The sequence below is a fragment of the Pantherophis guttatus genome, chromosome 17 (genome assembly GCF_059756535.1).
Source record: "Pantherophis guttatus breed Tessera chromosome 17, ASM5975653v1, whole genome shotgun sequence".
In the NCBI taxonomy this organism is placed as follows: domain Eukaryota; kingdom Metazoa; phylum Chordata; class Lepidosauria; order Squamata; family Colubridae; genus Pantherophis; species Pantherophis guttatus.
The window spans coordinates 4,432,712-4,455,565 of NC_142079.1; the positions used below are offsets into that span (position 1 = coordinate 4,432,712).

Below are 22,854 nucleotides of genomic sequence, written 5' to 3' on the forward strand. Positions count from 1 at the left end.
GAAGTTTTATGGATTGTAATCAGTCGGTTGCAATTGCAAAGATCATCCTCCAATATTTAAAAGGAAATTTAAAAGGATGCAAGTCGTCCTTGGCTTACTGTCGTGACCCAGGCTCACTTAGTCATTACAAGACACAATTAGTCCCAAACAATCCTATTTTATTATAACAGCTGAGAATGACTTCATTCCCAGCTTAGTCCAAATTAATTCCAAAATAAATCCTTCAGAAAAAGTCCTTCCAGCTTATCACAAACCTTTATCTTCTTTGGCACCCTGCCAAAGGCCTTTCTTGGCAAAGCCCCATGAAGTTCAGAAACAGGAGATGCCGACTGGAAACAGATTTAGCAACATTGCTTTCCTACACAGAGCTCAAGAGCTTTTGCTGCTCTTTTAAGCCTTAAGGGAGGGGCCAATCATCTCCTGGCCTTACTCCCGAGTTGTCCCTTTTGCTTTGGCTGCTCTGTCCATCTCCGCTGCCAGCTCTGCAGGCTGCTGGTGGACCACAACACTTACTACCACCACTGGGCCCAAAATTTCTGCTGCTAAGACAGATAGTTGTTAAAGTGACTTTGGCCCCATGTTATGACTTTACCACAATTGTGAAGTGAAAACTGCAGTTGTTAGTTTAATCACCTGGTCGTTAAATGAATCTGGCTTCCCCATTGACTTTGCTTGTCCAAAAGGTCACAAAAAAGGAGATCATGTGACTTTGGGACACAGCAACCGTCATAAATATGAGCAGTCACCAAGCTGACAATTTTGATCACATCAGCATGGGGACGCTGCAATGGTTGTACTCCTGAAAAATGGTCATCATAAGATCGCATTTCCCGGTGCCGTTGTAACTTCGAACGGTCACTAAACGGACGGTTGTAAGTTGAGGACTGATTCAAACCGCTGAACTGCTGACTTCCTTTCTGATCGAGAAGCTCAGTGTCTTAGCCACTGAGCCACCTAGTCAGGTATTACTTTAATCAGATAGGATTAAACCCCTATCCTTTCAGCTCATTCTTTATCAAATTCATATCTTTACTTATCGCTTTGGAATGGTCAATGGCCAGCCTGTATCTGATAGGGGGGTCAGCTCCTTCCATGGTGCTCCCACTGCCACAGGAACTGAATTCATCCACTTTACTACCAGTCCTTTTCCTTTTCCTTCTCCTTATTTCCTCTCCTCTCCTCACCTACCTATCTACCTATTTATCAATCATCAATCTCTATCCATCCATCCATCCCTATCTTTCTTCTTCTTCTTCCTCCTCCTCCTCCTCTCCTCTCTCTCTCTATCATCTCTATTCATCATCCATCCCTATCTTTCTTTCTCTTCCTCGTCTCCTCCTCCCTCTTCTTTCTCTCCTCTCCTCTCCTCTCCTCTCCTCTCCTCTCCTCTCCTCTCTTCTATCTATCTATCTATCTATCTATCTATCTATCTATCTATCTATCTATCATCTCTATCCATTATCCATCCCTATCTTTCTTCTTCTTCTTCCTCCTCCTCCTCCTCCTCTCCTCTCTCTATCTCTCTATCATCTCTATTCATCATCCATCCCTATCTTTCTTCCTCTTCCTCGTCTCCTCCTCCTCTTCTTCTCCCTCTTCTTTCTCTCCTCTCCTCTATCTATCTATCTATCTATCTATCTAATCTATCTATCTATCTATCTATCTATCTATCTATCTATCTATCATCTATCTATCTATCTATCATCTCTATCCATCATCCATCCCTATATTTCTTCCTCGTCTCCTCTTCCTCCTCTTCTTCTCCCTCTTCTTCTTTCTCTCCTCTCCTATCTATCTATCTATCTATCTATCTATCTATCTATCTATCTATCATCTATCTATCTCCATCCATCATCCATCCCTCTTTCTTCCTCTTCCTCGCCTCCTCCTCCTCCTCTTCTTCTCCCTCTTCTTCTTTCTCCCCTCTCCTCTTCTATCTATCTATCAACTGGGGAAAAACTTACCCGGGCCACAGACGTACCCATCTCCACGATAAAGAACCAAAATTCCCCAAAACTGATTCGGACAAATAAACGGCATGCTAAAAATTCGTTTCTTTTTCTTCGGCACCCCGGTTTTTCCTAGCCATGTTTTCCAGAAGATAAAGGGTTAAAAGGTTCTTTCCCCACCCCCCCCTTCTCTCTCTAGAGACCCAACCTCAAGTGACTGCCTTAAGAGGCCATCTGCCATCTGGCTGCCTCCCCCCCCCACACCAACCAGCCTCCAAAAGGGGGAAGGGGGAAATTTGCACGCAGATGCCACTTGCCACACATCAACACAGGAGATCATTATAGGTCGGTAGGCAGAGATGCTGAAGTAAATCCACCCTGGCTTTCTAAAAAAATCCACCTGAGAGCTTTCCCAAGAATTTGGCCTTCTTCCTTTATTTTTTTTTGGGGGGGGTGGATGGGTGGGGGGGAAGATCCTTCAGACTAAGACCGGCACGAATTCTGCCCCCCCGGCTGGTGAAAGAAGCCTCTTTAAAAAGTTGATTTAGGAGGCTGTAAGATATCCATCAACAAGGAATAGCTGCATTAATCTCTTTTCATTGATTGGTTGATTGATTACGTGCCATCAAGCGATGATCTGATCTTAGCCACCACACAGGTAGATTTTCTCCATGACAATCCGTCTCTAACCCGGTCCAGCTCCTTCCATGGGGCTCCCTCTGCCACAGGAACTGAGTTGATCCCCCTTGCTACCGATCCTTCTCCTTCTCTCCTCACCTACCTACCTACCTATTTATCATCTATCTCTATCCATTTTTCCATCCATCCATCCCTATCTGTCTTCTTCTTCCTCCTCCTCCTCTTCTCTCCTCTTCTATCTATCTATCTATCTATCTATCTATCTATCTATCTATCTATCTATCTATCTCTATCCATCATCCATCCATCCCTATTTTTCTTCCTCTCCTCCTCTTCTTCTTCCTCTTCTTCTTTCTCTCCTCTCCTCTCTCTCTCTATATCTATCTATCTATCTATCCTTCCATCCATCCATCCATCCATATTTTTCTTCCTCTTCTCCTCCTCCCCTCCCCTCCTATCTATCTATCTATCTATCTATCTATCTATCTATCTATCCATCCATCCATCCATCCATCCATCCATCCATATTTTTCTTCCTCTTCTCCTCCTCCCCTCCCCTGCCCTCCTCTCTATCTATCTATCTATCTATCTATCTATCTATCTATCTATCTATCTCTATCCATCATCCATCCATCCCTATTTTTCTTCCTCTCCTCCTCTTCTTCTTCCTCTTCTTCTTTCTCTCCTCTCCTCTCTCTCTCTATATCTATCTATCTATCTATCCTTCCATCCATCCATCCATCCATATTTTTCTTCCTCTTCTCCTCCTCCCCTCCCCTCCTATCTATCTATCTATCTATCTATCTATCTATCTATCCATCCATCCATCCATCCATCCATCCATATTTTTCTTCCTCTTCTCCTCCTCCCCTCCCCTGCCCTCCTCTCTATCTATCTATCTATCTATCTATCTATCTATCTATCTATCCTTCCATCCATCCATCCATCCATATTTTTCTTCCTCTTCTCCTCCTCCCCTCCCCTGCCCTCCTCTCTATCTATCTATCTATCTATCTATCTATTCATCCATCCATCCATCCATCCATCCATCCATCCATCCATCCATCCATATTTTTCTTCCTCCTCTTCTCCTCCTCCCCTCCCCTCCTCTCTCCTTCCTCCCTCCTTAAAATTTACTGTTTCCTGTCTGCATTGCTCTCTGAAATATATTACTATTTATCAATATAAACCCAGCATTTTTCCTAACCACCAGTTCATCTTCTTGATGGACAAGAAAAAAAGAAATCTTTATTTAAAATAACTCATTTGTCTGCTCTGGATAATCTTGATGAATCCCCCCTCCCCCAAACATATCTTTTTCATTCAAACTTCTCCCTGCAGGCTTAGAAAAAGTGTGTGATTGAACATCTGGTGACATTTCAAAAACTGTCACCCACACTGAGTGAATTTAATTTGTTTCTAATCCACTTGATTTCAGTGTTGGATCTCGGTGGATTTTTTTCTTTCATTCCCCCCCTCCCGCTTTGGACATCTGAAAAAAGAGGCTGATAAAGATTTCATGCTTAAGGCAGGACTAGAACTCACCTCCTTTGGTGACTCACCCAAAGTCCCCCATCCGGCTTTCATGCCAAAGGCGGGACTAGAACTCACCTCCACCTGGTGACTCACCCAAAGTCCCCCATCCGGCTTTCATGCCAAAGGCGGGACTAGAACTTCCAGTCTCCTGGTGACTGGCCAAAGTCTCCTAGCCAGCTTTCATGGCTAATGCAGGACTAGAACTCCCCGTCTCCTGGTTTCTAAGCCAGCATTTTTAATATTTTAAAAGTCATGGTTGTCTCAAAGATGCTTTTTCAGGAGGCAACTGGACTTTCTTGTTCTTCTTTGAAGATGTTTTACTTCTTATCCAAGAAGCTTCTTCAGCTCTAACAGGATAGTGAGGAATGGAAGGATTGATACTCCTTGCAGACAGCTGGTCATTTGCATCCTTTTTAGAGGGTCGTTGAGGCCACTTGGAGAGGTTTATCTGTGTCCTCAGGATCATCAGAGTGGTGCAAATGGTTCCCGTAGTCTGCCATTTTTTCCTCTGGAAATCCATTCCTACTCTCACCCCATTCCAGGGGAGGTTCATCCCAAATTGTACAGCTAAAAGTCTGTAGAGATTCTCGCAAAGAATATAAGTCTTTCCATTCCTCACTATACTGTCAGAGCTGAAGAAGCTTCTTGGATGAGAAGCAAAACGTCTTCCAATGAAAATAAAATCCAGTTGCCTCTTGAAAAAGCATTTTGGGGACATTTCTATGGAATAATCCACAGACAGACTGACAGACACACAGCTCTTCCTCCCAAGACTAAGCCCAGAGTGCCATACAAATGGACATCACTACCCTTCTCAGCAAGGAAAAGCAAAAAGGGAAGACAATTCAGAGTATGTTGTGGCCCGCCAGCGTCCAGCAGAGCGGGCAGCAGATTCGGACAGTGAGGAGGTTGGGGAGGAACATGGGCCAGTCCTGGAGTCTGGGGAAGGCTCGGATGAGGGCTCTGCGTCCGAGGCAGAGAGGGAGCCAGGGCCGTCTGACAGTTATCAGCTGCCTTCGGAGTCAGACATCAGTGAGGCAGACAAACAGCCGGAGCCTGTGCCCAGTGTGTGTGTATGTGCAGAGTTGCCAGACGAAGGGAACAGCTAAAGAACAAGGGTCGACTCAGGAGTAAGGCCACAGGTGGATGATGAAGGGCCCCTCCCAGAGGGAATAAAAGAGGAGCGAAAGGAGAGGCAGAGAGGGGGCCAGGACCGTCTGACAGTTATCAGCTGCCTTCGGAGTCAGACATCAATGAGGCAGACAAACAGCTGGAGCCTGTTCCTAGTACGTGTACGTGCAGAGTTGCGAGATGAAGAGAACAGCTAAACAAGGGTCGACTTGGGAGTAAAGCCACAGGTGGATGATGAATGGCCCCTCCCAGAGGGTATAAAAGAGGAGCAAAAGGGGAGTGGAGTTTGCAGGAGAAAATTAGTCCACTTAATTGGTTCGTGACTCCTTGCCAAGTTTTGAAGATATCAGCCTGGCAGCTCTCCAAGCCAGATAAGGTCCGTGACTGTAAATTCTCCCTTGAATGACTTTGCTGGAAGTGAATGAGAGGAATTCACAGTAACTTAATAAAAGAGAGTCTTTTGTCGGGACAAGGAGTCTGCTTCGTGGTTTGGGGAAGCCTAGGTTAGAACAAAGTAACTCCCCTCCAGCCAAAAACAATCAAATCATGAATAAGGCAGTAATTAAAAGGTAAACTCACCTTTCTTTCTTTTTTTTCAGGCAAGGGGCCAGAGGACTGCAGTGGGAATGAGGCTGAGTGATGGAGATCATAGCACACACACAGGTGGACCGAGATATCTGTCTTTGTCCTGATTTGAAGAAGAATTTTAAGGGCTTCAAAGGGTGGGAGGGAAGGGACCCAATTTGTACCCAACTCCATTTCTGCAAACGGAGTGAATCTTTTACCAAAGCAAAGCGGGAACAAAACAAAAAATTCTTGGAGAATTTCCAATTTTTTGCATTATCCTCCTCCTCCTAGTCTTCCACCCCCAACATTTCTGCATCTAGAATCCTGCAAATTGTTTGGCCAACAGCCCAGAATCTGGCATAACCAAAGTGGATTAAAAACGAGTCGATCAATTCTTACGGGCCGAGGTGAGCAGCATATAAATGGAATGGAATGGAATGGAATGGAATAGAATAGAATAGAATAGAATAGAATAGAATAGAATAGAATAGAATAGAATAGAATAGAATAGAATAGAATAACAAAGTTGGAAGGGACCATGGAGGTCTTCTAGTCCAACCCCCTGCTTAGGCAGGAAACCCTACACCACTTCAGACTAATGGTTATCCAACATCTTCTGAAAAACTTCCAGTGTTGGAGCATTCACAACTTCTGGAGGCAAGTTGTTCCACTGGTTCATTGTTCTTACTGTCAGGTAATTTCTCCTTAGTTCTAGGTTGCTTCTCTCCTTGATTATTTTCCACCCGTTGCTTCTTGTCCTGCCTTCGGGTGCTTTGGAGAATAGCTTGACTCCCTCTTCTTTGGGGCAGCCCCTGAGATATTGGAACTCTGCTATCATGTCTCCCCTGGTCCTTCTTTTCATCAGACTAGACATACCCAGTTCCTGCAACTGTTCTTGATACCTTTATATATTTATTTTATTAATTCAATTTGTATGCCGCCCCTCTCCGAAGACTCAGGGCGTTTGTTCTTTAGATACGTTTTAGCCTCCAGTCCCCTAATCCTCTTCCTTGCTCTTCTCTGCACCCTTTCTAGAGTCTCCACATCTTTTCTACATCGTGGCGACCAAAACTGGATGCATTACTCCAGATGTGGCCTTACCAAGGCATTATAAAGTAGTATTAACATTTCACGTGATCTTGATTCTAATCCCTCTGTTGATGCAGCCTAGAACTGTGTTGGCTTTTTTGGCAACTGCTGCACACGGCTGGCTCCTATTTAAATGATTGTCCACTAGGACTCCAAAGTTACACAGTTACTACTATTGAGTGAGTATACTGTACCTGTGCATTTTGTCTTTCTTACCTAAATGTAAAATCTTACTAAATGTAGAACCTTACTCGTGATACAAGCAGGCAACATTCTGCTTGCATCACATGTAAAAAGGGGATCGGGAGTGGATCCCATGTTTGTGACCACAACTCATTCTTTCTTTTTGTCCCTTCCTCCCAGCAGAAACCCCAGAGTTGTGAGGAGAATTGTGTGGCGCTTTTGAAGCAGCAGCAATAGAGGCATATCAAAGAGCCCCCCCCCCTTAAACACCGTCGGCATTGACAAATTCACCATCAGTCAATTGCAAAAGGCAGCTTTACTAGGAAAAAGCTTACATCCTACATCGAGATCATTAATACCATCAACTATCAACATCTGTCTCTCCCAGATTCTTGGGAAGGACTCGATAGGTGGACAAAAATGTCAAATCCATTCTGAACATCTGGCCGACTAGGCCACGAACTAAAATAATAATACAGGTTTCGGAGCTCCAGGCACTAGACAAGCACCACTGTGCATTCTTATTGTTGTGACCTAGGCTCACTTAGTCATTACAAGACACAATTAGTCCCGAACAAAACTGTTTTATTATAACAGCTGAGAATGACTTCATTCCCAGCTTAGTCCAAATTAATTGCAAAACAAATCTTTCAGAATAAGTCCTTCGGGCTTATCGCAAACCTTTATCTTCTTTGGCACCCTGCCAAAGGCCTTTCTTGGCAAAGCCCCACAAAGTTCAGACACACGCCGACTGGAAACAGAGTTAGCAACGTTGCTTTCCTACAAAGATCCCAAGAGCCGTTGCTGCTCTTTTAAGCCTTATGGGAGGGGCCAATCATCTCCTGGCCTTACTCCCGAGTTGTCCTTTTTGCTTTACTTGCTCTTGCCTTCTGGCAACTCTGCGCATGCATGCACTAGGAACAGGCTCCTCCTGTTCCTCTGCCTCTCTGCTGTCCGACTCTGGAGGCTCCGGAGTCCGTTCATTGCTCCCAGATGGCCCTGGCCCCATCTCTGCCTCCAACACAGAGCCCTCATCCGAGCCTTTCCCTGACTCCAGGACTGGTCCACGGTCCTCCCCAGCCTCCTCACTGTCCGACTCCGCTGCTAGCTCCATGGGCTGTTGGTGGACCACAACACTTATGGACTAGAAACCAGCTTTTCCCATTTTTTTCTTAAGCAGAACTTAACGTTCTGTGAAGACAAATTCCTTTTCTCATTACCTAGAATGGGATATATATATATACCTGGGCATAATTGGACGTAACAAATCAAAACACATCTTATATATCATTTGTATCTTGGCTCTCTGGTTCATTTCCTAACCAAGGAACAAGGCCAATCGAGTCTTGAGTTATAAATTGCACCCCGTCCTTAGCAGGGACTCCGACGTACATCTTTCAAAAAAAAAAAAAAAAAAATTTACAGAAAATAACAATCTATTTCCATGCTTATGGTATATATTTATCTTGCTGGAAGAAATGGGGCAGACCCCTCCCCTCCGTCCAAGAGATCTGGTAATGACATCAATTACCGCTCGGAGGAAAAAAAACATCCATCCATTCCAATAAGAGCTTTACGTCCGGAGACAGCCATACCCTGACGTAACCGCCGGCTGTCAAAAATAAAAGCCAGCAGAAAACAGGGATGCGTTGAATAGATGGGGCTACGATGGAGCTTAGAAGCAGGACCTGACCTTTGAGGATTAAAGGCGCACATTTTGATGGAATAGAAGAGTCTTCGGTTGGTTTCGAAATAAGCTGAAGTTATGTTTTCTGGAAGGGAGGGAGGGAGGGAGGGAGGGGAGGGGAGGGGAGGGGAGGGGAGAGGAGAAGAGAGGAGAGGACAGGGTGGGAAAGGAAAGGAAGAGAAGGGAAGGGAAGGGTTAGGGTTCTCTTCCTTTCTCCCTTCTCCCTTCTCCCTCCTCTCCTCTCCTCTCCTCTCCTCTCCTCTCCCCTTCTCCCTTCCCTTCTCTCTCTCCTCTCCTTTCCTCTCCCCTTCTCCCTTCCCTTCCCTTCCCTTCCCTTCCATTCTTTCTCTCTCTCCTCTCCTCTCCTCTCCCCTTCTCCCTTCCCTTCCCTTCTCTCTCTCCTCTCCTCTCCTCCCCTTTCCCCTTCCCTTCCCTTCTCTCTCTCCTCTCCTCTCCTCTCCCCTTCTCCCTTCCCTTCCCTTCTCTCTCTCCTCTCCTCTCCTCTCCCCTTCTCCCTTCCCTTCCCTTCTCTCTCTCCTCTCCTCTCCTCCCCTTTCCCCTTCCCTTCCCTTCCCTTCTCTCTCTCCTCTCCTTTCCTCTCCCCTTCTCCCTTTCCTTCCCTTCCCTTCCCTTCCATTCTTTCTCTCTCTCCTCTCCTCTCCTTTCCCCTTTTCCCTTCCCTTCTCTCTCTCCTCTCCTTTCCTCTCCCCTTCTGCCTTTCCTTCCCTTTCCTTCCCTTCCCTTCCATTCTTTCTCTCTCTCCTCTCCTCTCCCCTTCTCCCTTCCCTTCCCTTCCCTTCCATTCTTTCTCTCTCTCCTCTCCTCTCCTCTCCCCTTCTCCCTTCCCTTCCCTTCCCTTTTCTCTCTCCTCTCCTCTCCTCTCCTTTCCTCTCCTCTCCCCTTCTCCCTTCCCTTCCCTTCTCTCTCTCCTCTCCTCTCCTTTCCCATTTTCCCTTCCCTTCCCTTCCCTTCTCTCTCTCCTCTCCTTTCCTCTCCCCTTCTCCCTTTCCTTTCCTTCCCTTCCCTTCCCTTCCATTCTTTCTCTCTCTCCTCTCCTCTCCTCTCCTCTCCCCTTCTCCCTTCCCTTCCCTTCTTTCTCTCTCTCCTCTCCTCTCCTCTCCCCTTCTCCCTTCCCTTCCCTTCTCTCTCTCCTCTCCTGTCCCCTTCTCCCTTCCCTTCCCTTCCCTTCCCTCTCTCCTCTCCTCTCCTCTCCTCTCCTCTCCTCTCCCCTTCTCCCTTCCCTTCCCTTCCATTCTTTCTCTCTCTCCTCTCCTCTCCTCTCCCCTTCTCCCTTCCCTTCCCTTCCCTTCCCTTCCCTTCTCTCTCTCCTCTCCTCTCCTCGATTGGAGGGGACATGATAGCTGTCTTCCAGTCCCTGAGTTGCTGTCACAAATAAGAGGGAATTGATTTATTCTCCAAAGCACCTGACGGCATGACAAGAACTAACAGGTTGGAAGCTTATCAAAGAGAGATGCAACGTAGAATTAAGGAGAAATTTCCCTGACAGAGACAACAATCAAACAGCGGAAGGGCTGGCCTTTCTGGGTGGCTCCATCACCAGAGGTTTTAATGAGAAGATTGGGCAACCAATCTGTCCAGAATAGCCGTAGGACCTCCTGCTCCAGCAGGGGGTTGGACTAGATGATCTCCAAGGTCCCTTCATCGTATGTTCTACAGCACAAAAACCCTCACAGGGGCTCCCGTGCTTCCATTACATCAAGTCCTGGGAAAAAAGCCAGGTTTTCAGTGTGTTTTTTGGACCAAATAGGAGCCATATGGATCTCGGGGAGGGATTTTGATCTAGAGGACACGGGAAAAATTGAAGGATAATTTATCTTAACCGGACAGATTTTCTCTCTCTCTCTCTCTCTCTCTCTCTCTCTGTCTCTCTCTCTCTTTCTAAGAGAGCCTTGCGTGAATGTTTTCGCCAATCTTTGTTTGCATTTTTTCATCCCTTCTCCCCTACTGCTCCTTTTGTTCCTTTTTTGCAGGATTGTTCTGTTTCCAGCACTTACAAAGTGCCCTCAGCCACGTTAATTCCAGGAAAACAAGCAGAATAAGAAAGAAAGAAAGAAAGAAATATTGAGGTGTTGCCTGCAGGCCCTCATTACTCACGAAGCAGGCTGAGACAGCAAAACTGGAAGGGGTGGGAGAGACCTTATTAAAACACCGGCTGCTTGAAACTGAACCTCAGTATGGGGAAGAGAATTGGTGAAGCTGCAGTGAATCAGAGACATTTATTATTGTTGTTGTTTGTTTGTTGTTGTTGTTGTTGGACTGACAGTCACCAACTGTCTTCAGACTGGAGTTGTCACTTTTGTCCACCTATCGAGTCCTTTCCAAGAGGCAGGTGTTGATATTTGACGGTGTTAAAAATCTCGCCGCAGGATGAAAGCTGTTCCAAGTCAAACTGCCTTTTTTTTTGCAATTGACCGATCGGGGATTGTGTCAATGCCGATGTCAGGTTTCGATGTCATCTCAAATAAATTGCACTCCCAAACAATTAATCTTTGCTGAAATATTCCATTTATTGAGTACGACAGATCTGGCCCCAACTTCGTCGTAGCCGATACTAACCCTCTGACCCCCAAACCCTTCCCTTTCCGTTCCCCAATTCTCATCTTCTCATTGGCCATCTTCCAAGTCAGTCTCCCCAGCTTCTGACCTCACCCCACAGGAATGTTCCCCCCTCCCATCCCATCTCCAAGGGGATATTATCTACAGAGAAAATAAGTAGGTGAAAAGTCAAGCCTCATCTTTTTATGGCAGCATCAGAATGCTGACAGCCAATAAGTGTTCAAGGGCTGCTCCAGATGTTTTTGGAATTGCACCCAAGCCGCCTATCATGATCGGTACCCACAGGTCTTTAAATCTTGTGATTTTTCTCTAAGTCTTTCTCTTCCATTCTGCTGTCTCCAGGTGCTACAACCTCCACCGTAGCATTCTAGAATTCGTTCATCCTTCGCGGTATACTTAGATTTGGTTCGCCACACAGTCAGCCAGATGTTCAGGATGGATTTGGCATTTCTGTCCACCTATAGGGTCCTTTCCAAAGACCTTAGAGAGGCAGATGTTGATATTTGATGGTGTTGAAAGCTATTGTCCCAGGATGTAAGCTGTTCCAAGTTGAACTGCCTTTTTGCAATTGACCGATCGGGGATTGTGTCAATGCCGATGGTATTCAAGGGCTGCTCCAGATGTTTTTGGAATTGCACCCAAGCCGCCTATCATGATCGGTACCCACAGGTCTTTACATCTTGTGATTTTTCTCCAAGTCTTTCTCTTCCATTCTGCTGTCTCCAGGTGCTACAATCTCCACCGTAGCTCTCCAATATTCACTCATCCTTCATGCGGTGGTGAAATCCAATTTTTTTTTTACAACTGGTTCTGTGGGCATGGCTTGGTGGGTGTGGTGTGGCTTTGGCGGGCGTGGCAAGGGAAGGATACTGCAAAATCTCCATCCCACCCCACTCCAGGGGAAGGATACTACAAAATCCCCATTCCCTCTCCACTCCTGGGGGAAGGATATTGCAAAACCCTCATTCCCACCCCACTCCGGGGCCAGCCAGAGGTGGTATTTGCCGCTACTCCGAACTACTCAAAATTTCCGCTACCGGTTCTCCAGAACCTGTCAGAACCTGCTGGATTTCACCCCTGCCTTCATGGTATACCTAGCATTGGTTTACCACACAGTCAGCCAGAAGGTTCAGGCTGGATTTGGCATTACAGGTAGTCCTAGACTTACGACCGCGCTCTGTTGCTAAGCGAGACAAGGGAGGATGCTGCAACGGTCACTTTTTTCAGTGCCATTGTAACTCCAAACTGGTCACTAAAGAAAGGGACTAGTCAAGTCAAGAACTAGCTGTACTGGAAAAAAAAAAGAATTTGGGATTAGCTGGGTGGCAGGAAATTTCCTGAATAATCATTCCCTCCCCCCGAAAAAAGGCAAGCTTCCCCCCTCCCCAAAGTGTTTTCCTCTCTGAAAACTGCAGCTTGTGCTCAGATTCGTTGGGCATCCGTGGATGAAATTAATCGCGCTCACCCAAGGCAATGACAAAGCAAGGACTTCAAATGTTGCCTTCCAGCTCTACTCAGTCTGTAGCTTTTTCCTCCCCGAGGTTCTAATCCTGGCTATTTTTCTCTTCTGCCCCTCTCCGAGAATGCCTACATCTGTTTCCCCAACCTAACAGCCCGTTGTCCTCAGCTGCACTGTTATTCAAAGGGTCCTTTGCCCAATGTAGGACCTCCAGGAATGAAAAAAAATCAGCTAGGATTCGTCACCGTCGGCCTCGGAGGGACATCTGGAAGACCGCCAGGATTGGAAAAAGGGACTAAGAGGAGTAGGAAAGAGAGAGAGAGAGAGAGACATCAGCAAGGGGGGACAGCCAATTTGATGACAGCATTGTGATAGCAAGCGTCCCGTTGAGGGAAAAAAACTGTCACACAGAAGATTTATTTTCTCCCTGCCCCAAAGGGCAGGGATGGAGGGGGGAACCGAATGAATTAATGCGACTGGAAAGTTGGGTCAAGATGGGCTAAAGGTCAAGTAAGAACTTCCCCAACTGCACAAGCTTGTCAGCCAGGAGAAGAGACTGGCCCATGATCTGGTTCCTTGTCAGTTGCGTTTAAGTAGAGCAGACCAAGAAATAAATTCCCCCAAGAAAAGGAATACGGCTTCTATAAAAAGAATGACAGACTTGGAAGGGATCTTGGAGGTCTTCTAGTCCAACCCCCTGCTTAGGCAGGATACCCTACACCATGTCAGACAAATGGTTATCCCACCTCTTCTTAAAAACTTCCAGTATTGGAGCATTCGCAGCTTCTGGTGGCAAGTTGTTCCACTGATTAATTGTTCTCACTGTCAGGAAATTTCTCCTTTAGTTCTAGGTGGCTTCTCTCCTTGATGAGTTTCCACCCATTGCTTCTTCTTCTGCCCTCAGGTGCTTTGGAGAATAGCTTGACTCCCTCTTCTTTGTGGCAGCCCCTGAGATATTGGAAGACTGCTATTATGTCTCCCCTAACCCTTCTTTTCATTAAACTAGACATACCCAATTCTTGCAACCATTCTTTATATGTTTTAGCTTCCAGCCCTCTAAAAATCTTTGTGGTTCTTTTCTGCACTCTTTCCAGAGTCTCAACATCCTTCTTTATAATATGGGTACCAAAGTTTTTTATTTATTGTATTTATAGAGCTCCCTGCCCATCTCATAAAACATGATTCTGGATGCCTTGCAATAAGAAATGATAAGGCAGCAAGATAAACAATGATCAAGAATAACGTATATAATTAAAAAGCAAGGATCTCCTGCCTGAACAGGGGGCTGGACTAGAGGACCTCCAGGGTCCCTTCCAACTCTATTCTGATTCTGATTTAGAAAGTGGCACCGTCTCATCGGCTCACGTCCCCTGGAGACTCCCAAGTTGACAGCAGACCCTAAAAGCAGAGCTCAAACACCATTTCAATATCTCTCCTGTCAATTCAGAGGTTGCTGCACTTGTCAGTAGTTTAGTCTCCCTGATATTTAATCATATTCTCATTTTTCTCCCCCCCGCTCCGCGCCTTGACTTTCATTATTAGAGCCTGCGGATCATTTGCAAGCTCGGCTGTCAGAATAGTGTCATCAGCACAGTACAAGGTGGTGATGTGTCTTTCTACAATTTTAAAAACCCTCCCCACCTTCTCTGAGTAAGGCAGGACAGGAAGCAACGGATGGAAACTCGTCAAGGAGAGGAGCAACCTGGAACTAAGGAAAATTTCCCGACAGTGAGAACAATTGATCAGTGGAATGACTTGCCTCCAAGAATTGTGGGTGCTCCATCACTAAAGGTTTTTAAGAAGAGATTGGACAACCATTTGTGTGAAATGGTATAGGGTTTCCTGCCTGAGCAGGGGGTTGGACTAAAAGACCTCCAAGGCCCCTTCCAACTTATTCTGTTCTGTTCTATTATTTGTCTATTCTCTATTTTTCTATTCTCTATTTTTCTATTCTACTTTTCTATTCTATTCTATTCTAATTTTTCTATTCTATATTTTTCTATTCTATTTTTCTACTCTACTCTACTCTACTCTACTCCCTTCCCTTCTATTCCATATTTTCTATTCTATTCTATTCTATTCTATTCTATTCTATTCTATTCTATTCTATTCTATTCTATTCTATTCTACTCTACCCTACTCTACTCCCTTCCCTTCTATTCCATATTTTCTATTCTATTCTATTCTATTCTATTCTATTCTATTCTATTCTATTCTATTCTATTCTATTCTATTCTACTCTACTCCCTTCCCTTCTATTCCATATTTTCTATTCTATTCTATTCTATTCTATTCTATTCTATTCTATTCTATTCTATTCTATTCTACTCTACTCTACTTGTTCCGTTCCATTCCATTCCATTCCATTCCATTCCATTCCGTTCTAAAGCATATTCAGCCTACAGATTGAACGAATAAGGGAATGGTGGCTAATCTTCCCTCAGGCATTAGCCAACTTGGAATCAGTCCGTTTTGCCATGTTTCTCCTGCCTAGTGGCGTCCTGTCCTATGTGTAGGTTTTATAGGATGACAATGAGATAGGACATAGAATAATGGGGCCGGGAGGGAGGGAGTCCAACCCCTTGCTCAAGCAGGAAACCCTGTATCATCCCAGACAAATGGCTCTCCAATCTTTCCTTCAAAACTTGCACCCATAACTTCCGGAGGCAAGTCGTTCCACTGACTAATTGTTCTCACTGATAGGAAATTTCTCCTTAATTCCAGGTTGGGTCTCTTCTTGATGAGTTTCCACCCATTACTTCTTGTCCTGGCCTGAGATGCTTTGGAGAAGTGTTTGACCCACTCCCCTCTTCTCGGTGATAGCCCTTCAAGCATTGCAAGACAGACATCGTGTCTCCCCTCAATTTTCCTTAAGCTAAAATTCACCCCGTGTTGTTCTCTCTTTCGTTTCTCTATCCTGTTTCCCTGAAAATAAGACCCAACTGGAAAATAAGCCCTAGCGTGATTCTTTTTTTTTAAAATTTGATTTATATGCCACCTTTCTCCGGAGACTCAGGGCGGCTTACAATGCGCTAAGCAATAGCCTTCATCCCCTTTGTATATTTATACAAAGTCAGCTTATTGCCCCCACAAACTGGGTCCTCATTTCACCTACCTTAGAAAGGATGGAAGGCTGAGTCAACCTTGAGCCTGGCGAGATTCGAACCTGCAGTAATTGCAGGCAGCTGGTCTTAATAACAGGGTGCTTTAGACCACTGTACTACCAAGGCTCTTATTCAGGATGCTGGTAATATAAGCCCTACCCCGAAAAATAAGCCCCAGTTAATTAAAATCATAAGCCAGATTGGACACAATTAGTACTGTATTTCTCCAAAAATAAGACCTAACCAGAAAATAAGCCCTACTCCAACTTTTGGAACAAAAAAATAATATAAGACCCGGTCTTATTTTCAGGGAAACACGGTAGGTTTGGTTTATTTATTTATTTATTTATTGAAGAGGATCTCCTCTAGCCAGTTAGAAGGTCATGGTCCCTAGCCAGAGAGATCTATCTCTGATAGGATTACATCCTTGTTTCAAAACAGCCTCGTGTCTCGGTTTGGCAGGAGAAGGAAATAATAGTCTGCCAATGCTGACAGGGCAGAGGAAATGAGTTGTTTCAGTGCAGATTACGGCTGATGCAAGATGAGTCAAGGGGACCTCTGAGCTTCCACATGGACGAGTTCGAAACCCGACGTGAGGGTAAACGGAAGAGGAAGGAGACAAAAGAAGGAAGAAGAATGTATATGTAAGAACCAGGGACACCCAACCCAATATATTGTAGCCATAAGCAAATAAAAAAATATATGTAGAGGCTTTGGAAATAGTGGAGCAAAGAGCAACAGGCTCATAAAATATACGAAGGATGGTTGCAGGAACTGGGTACATCTAGTCTAATGAAAGAGGGACATGGTGGCTCAATGGCTAAGATGCTGAGCTTGTTGATCGAAAGGTCGGCAGTTCAGCGGTTCGAATCCCTAGTGCCGCGTAATGGGGTGAGCTCCCGTGACTTGTCCCAGCTTCTGCCAACCTAGCAGTTTGAAAGCACGTAAAAAAAAATGCAAGGAGAAAAAATAGGGACCACCTTTGGTGGGAAGGGAACAGGGTTCCATGTGCCGGCCACATGACCACGGAGATGTCTTCAGACAGGAAAAACCAAAGGGAATGGAATGGAATGGGAGTGAAGGGGAGGGGAGAGTAGAGTAGAGTAGAGTAGAGTAGAGTAGAGTAGAGTAGAAGAGAAGAGAAGAGAAGAGAAGAGAAGAGAAGAGAAGAGAAGAGAAGAGAAGAAAGGAAGGGAACAGAAGAGAGAGGAGAGGAGAGGAGAGGAGAAGAGAGGAGAGGAGAAGAGAAGAGAAGAGAAGAAAGAAGGGAAGGGAACAGAAGAGAGAGGAGAGGAGAGGAGAGGAGAGGAGAGGAGAGTAGAAGAGAAGAGAAGAGAAGAGAAGAGAAGAGAAGAGAAGAGAAGAGAAGAGAAGAGAAGAGAAGAGAAGAGAAAAGAGTTGGAAGGGACCTTGGAGGTCTTCTAGTCCAACCTCTTACTCAAGCAGGAGACCCTGGACCATTTCAGACAAATGATTGTCCAATCTCTTCTTTAAAAGCCTCCAGTGATGGAGCATCCACAACTTCTAGAGGCAAGCAGTTCCACTGGTTAATTGTTCTAATAGTCAGGAAATTCCTCCTTAGTTCCAGGTTGCTTCTCTCGTTGATTAGTTTCCATCCATGGCTTCTTGTCCTGCCTTCAGGTGCTTTGGAGAACAGGTTGACCTCCCCTCTTCTCAATGACAGCCCTTCAAATTCTGGGAGGCTGCTATCATGTCACAGATCGCAGAGTGATGAAAAGCGATTCCTCTTCACCACATTACAATCTCTTTTTTTTCCCCCTTCCTTTCATCTCTTACCGGCTTAGCTAAAATTGTGAGTGATCGACGCTGCGCGTGAGTGACAGCTTTCGGCAAAACGCACCGAGCTTATTCCCCAAACACGCCGTTTCGTCCTTCCGTCGAAGGACTCCGAAACGCGGCCTCGTTCGCTCACCGTTCTCTCTCATTCAGCTTTGGTGGAAGAGAATCTGCTTTTTTTTTCCCCCCAGAGGAGGTAAAAAATAAATAAAAATGCTAGTGAAATTCTCAAGGGAGAAAGGCGAAGTTTGGGCACCTGGAGCGATGACATGCGGTAAAATGGTGGTTGGGAATGATTCGCCTTCTGCTCTACAAACTTCTCTCCAGCAGTCTTGCATTCGCTCTGGTTTTTTTCACGCTTCACCCGAGGAAAATCAGGAGGAAATTCTCTCCAGGGGATTTTTTTTGGGGGGGGGGGATTTCCCCTGCCCCCCCCCAAAAAAAATTCTGGTGTTACTATGAATGCTAGGGGAAAGTCCTGCCTTTGATAAATGATTGAATAGTTTTACTGCCCCCCAAAGAAGGTCTCGGAATACTTTAGCTGTCCATAAATAGGTTGGGGAATTTGCAACCTAACAAAACTCATTTGTTCTCCGTCGGATGGAATTCTTCCCCTCGTAGGTTTTGAGAGGGGAATTTGTTTTATTAAAAGAAAAAAAACACCCCTAGTATTTTAGAATTTTAGAATAACAGAGTTTTATTTTACTTTACCTCACTATTTTATTTTACTTTATTTTATTTTACCTCACTATTTTTTTTTACAAAGCCCTATTCCCTAATGAAAAGAAGAAAGAAGATAGAAGACAGAATTCTCTCCTTGATTAGTTTCCATCCATTGCTTCTTGTCCTGCCTTCAGGTGCTTTGAAGAATAGCTTGACTCTCTTCTTCTTTGGGGCAGCCCCTGAGATATTGGAAGACTGCTATCATGTCACATCTAATCCTTCTTTTCATCAAACTAACCATGCCCAGTTCCTGCAACCATTCTTTATATAGAATAACAGAGTTGGAAGGGACCTTGGAGGTCTTCTAGTCCAACCCCCTGCTTAGGCAGGAAACCCTACACCACTTCAGACAAATGGTTATCCAACCTCTTCTTAAAAACTTCCAGTGTTGGAGCATTCGCAACTTCTGGAGGCAAGTTGTTCCACTGGTTAATTGTTCTCACTGTCAGGAAATTTCTCCTTAGTTCTAAATTGCTTCTCTCCTTGATTAGATTGGGATTGAAATTAGATTGCACTGGATATATTTCGCTGCCTACCTTAAAAAGCAACAGGACACTTATTAAGTTTTGGCAGTTATGTCTGGAGGTCGGCCTAGTTGGTGGGGGGGGAGGGAAGGAGGGAGGGAAGGCAGGGAGGGGATTGGAGATGAAGATGGTGGAGAAGGATGGAAGGATGGTGGGACATATATATGGATGTATGTATGTATGTAGGGATGGATGGATGGATGGATGGACGGATGGATGACAGAGAGAGGGAGGGAGGGAGGAAGGACCGTGAGACAATTGAAAGGGAGATGTAGATGGATGGAAGGATGGTGGGATGGGGGAAGAATGGATAGACAGTGAGACAGAGGGATGGAGAGATGGAGGAAGGACTGAGAGAGTTGGAGATAGATGGAAGGTCAGTGGTATGGAGGGATAAATGGATGGACAGTAAGAGGGAGGGAGGGAAGGAGGGAGGGGGGACAGTGAGAGTGTTGAGATGGGCATGGAGATGGATGGAAGGATAGTGAGAGGGATGGATGGATGGATGGATGGATGGATGAATGAGACAGTGAGACAGAGAGAGGAGGAAGGAACAAGAGTGAGATGGAGATGGGGTGGATGGATAAACAGTGAGAGGGAAGAACGGGTGTAAGAAAAGGCAGCTGAGTTGACCTTGGGATTCCCCCCATAATTAAACCACACTCTTTTTCTGTCCGTCATTTCCTTTTTGAAAACAAAAAAGGGATGCTCTTTAGAAATTCCCAACCGCTCTGAATGGCTGTATTAAATGAAACCACAAGCCATTTAAAAACACGTCCATTGCTATGGATAAAACCACGGAAATGCAGGAAGAAAATTCCTCAAGAAAGGATCCAAGATTAGATTCAGATTAGAAAGGGGGAAAGGAAAAAAAAAAAAAGAGCTAGCAAAAAAAGAAAAAAAAGGCAAAAAAGAAAGCAGTTTTATCAAGCAGATTGTCACCCCCGGTTTGAAATCTGAAAGAGTCATAATGTCAAGCAATGTCAAGAACAGTTTCCAAGAAAGAACAAGCAACGAAGACTACAAAAATCCGCACTTGCAGCCACCTCCCTTCCTTCCTTCCTTCCTTCCTTCCTTCCTTCCTTCCTTCCTTCCTTCCTTCCTTCCCATCCACCTATTCATCTAACCATCTTCCTTCCTTCCTTCCTTCCTTCCTTCCTTCCTTCCTTCCTTCCTTCCCATCCACCTATTCATCTAACCATCTTCCTTCCTTCCTTCCTTCCTTCCTTCCTTCCTTCCTTCCTTCCCATCCACCTATTCATCTATCTATGAATAGGTGGATGGGAAGGACGGAAGGAAGGAAGGAAGGAAGATGGTTAGATGAATAGGTGGAAGGAAGGAAGGAAGGAAGGAAGGAAGGAAGGAAGGAAAATGGTTAGTTAGATGAATAGGTGGATGGGAAGAAAGGTAGGAAGGAAGGAAGATGGTTAGATGAATAGGTGGATGGAAAGGAAGGAAGGGAGGGAAGGATAAACCACCCAGAATCATTGCTATGAGAAAGGCAGTTATGTAAAGTTACAGAATACAGAATAATAAAGTTGGAAGGGACATTAGAGGTCTTCTAGTCCAACCCCCTGCTCAAGCAGAAGACCCTAGACCATTCTGGACAAACAGTTGTCCAATCTCTTCTTAAAAGCCTCCAGTGATGGAGCCCCCACAACTTCTGGAGGCAAGCTGTTCCACTGATTAAGTGTTCTCGCTGTCAGGAAATTTCTTCTTAATGTTAGGTTGGATCTCTCTTTAAAAAATCTCTCCCCCCCCCATGGCTTCTTCTCCTGCAGCTGATAAATGATGAACTTGAACCTGATAGCTGATCAATAATTAAATAAATAAAACCGCTTCATTATTCTTCTACAGAATTGGCCCAAAATGTATCCATGTGGCCTCTCAGAGTTGAGTTTGACTTGGCCGAGTCTTTGCTTATAGTTTTCGTATGTTTTTCGCTTCGAAATGGCAGTCTTTTTTAAAAAAAAACAAAACTGTTGTGATCCTGAAATCTGAAAAGGAATACTTGGACCTGCCATCATTGGTCTTTATTTTTTTTCCAGACCCCTAAAATTCTTAGAACGACAGAATCTGGGTGCATCTTTCTGGATTGCATGGGTGTTTCCATCTCTCTCTTTTTTTTTACCTCTGCCAGTCAATGAAACAAGGTGGAATCTTTTCTTCTCGAGTGCAGCTATACAAGAAATTAATGTGTATTTGGGGGGAAATTGAGGCATTTGTATGAAGTGAAGCTCTTCCTTCCTTCCTTCCTTCCCTAAATTACAACCTTATGATTTTCTCCTAATCTCTCACTCTCTCTCTAAATGTTGACCAAGTCGAACCTTGGTGAAGACCAGGCAACCTTGATTATTTTAGCTGTTAAATAAACAGCCCCTTCAAAACTCTTCCCTAACAACAACAACAACAACAAAAGCAACTTCACATAAATACGGGATGCGACGGTGCACATTTTGTAGCCTCCTGCTCCCGTGTTACGAGAAACTCATTTCTCTGAAAGCTTCTCCACTTCTGACCTAACGTCACAAGGATATACCCCTAGGGCATTGTGATTTGGAGGATATTGCTGTCAGGGATGGGAAAACAGCATCTCAAGAGAACACCCTGTCAATTATCTTGAAAGCAAATAGAAAAACGACTCCAGTACTTTTCGCACGACACCGCACATACTGTATGATCACCACTCTGCTCTTGTTCCTAATGAGCAAATGTTATTTTGGGCCACTTCAGGGAAAAAGCAGATAAGGAAGCTATCAAGAACAGCCCTGTTTGCTACCATCAGGGCCAAGAGCCTTGGTAGCACAGTGGTCTAAAGCACCCTGTTATTAACACAGCTGCCTGCAATTACTGCAGGTTCGAATCTTGCCAGGCTCAAGGTTGACTCAGCCTTCCATCCTTTCTAAGGTAGGTAAAATGAGGACCCAGTTTGTGGGGGCAATAAGCTGACTTTGTATAAATATACAAAAGTATGAAGGCTATTGCTTAACGCATTGTAAGCCGCCCTGAGTCTCCGGAGAAGGGCGGCATATAAATCAAATTAATAAATAATAAATAATAATAAATAAATAAATAATAAGAGGTTATACACATTTGTCCTTCAGGAAGCTCCTAGGAGGTGACATGTCTTCTCCAGACAGGCAGCTGAGTAATGGCAGGAAAGCTTGGGTGAAAACCATCACTGGAATTCCTCCTCCGAGAAATCATATTATGGTTTCTAGTTTTTACAAGTCCCTGTTTTTCTCCAAGAATTCAAAGCTATAGGCATATCCCTCTCTCTCTCTCTCTTCCTTAGTTTTCCTCCCAACCACATGGGATAAGCTGGAGGGAGAGAGAATGACTGGTCCAAAGAACCAGGGAGATCCATGGCTGAACATGGACTTAGGTTTTTCACGATCCTAGACCAACACTTTTAACCAACGTACTGTAGAGGGATATCAATCACTTCTAGTTTCTACATTTATCTTTCTTAATCCATAATATTCCTCTGAGAAATTCCAGGGCTGTTTGTCTTCTCCCACCATTGAAATAACTCTGCTAGAGTTTTGTTTCAGGAATGCATGAAACTGGCAAGAAAAGAAGGCTAAATACTAAAGGGTCTGTCTAAAGAATATTCCTCCTTCACTTTTTCAGCCAAATAATGTGTACACCTCTGCGTTTCTGCCTCTTGACAGTTTCCCTTCCTGCCTTGATCTTTGAAGGTCACGGGAGATCCATTATATGATCAATCTATCTTTATCTGTCAGAAAAAAATTGACAGTCTTCGGTCAAGAATGACCTTCTGTAATCCATCAGGATGTTTACCATCACTGGATGATAAGATTAAGAATCAACCTTTTTTCTTGGGCTCGTGGCTTGTCCCACGAATATTTGAGGTGGCGTGGAAGAG

At 44.7% G+C, this 22,854-nt stretch overlaps 1 protein-coding gene across 1 annotated transcript in view; it reads right to left on the reverse strand.

Annotated features, from left to right (window-relative positions):
- Nucleotides 1–22,854, reverse strand: part of SRRM4 (serine/arginine repetitive matrix 4) — a 95,093-nt gene that overhangs the window by 71,033 nt on the left and 1,206 nt on the right. The gene's annotated exons all lie outside the window — the stretch shown is intronic.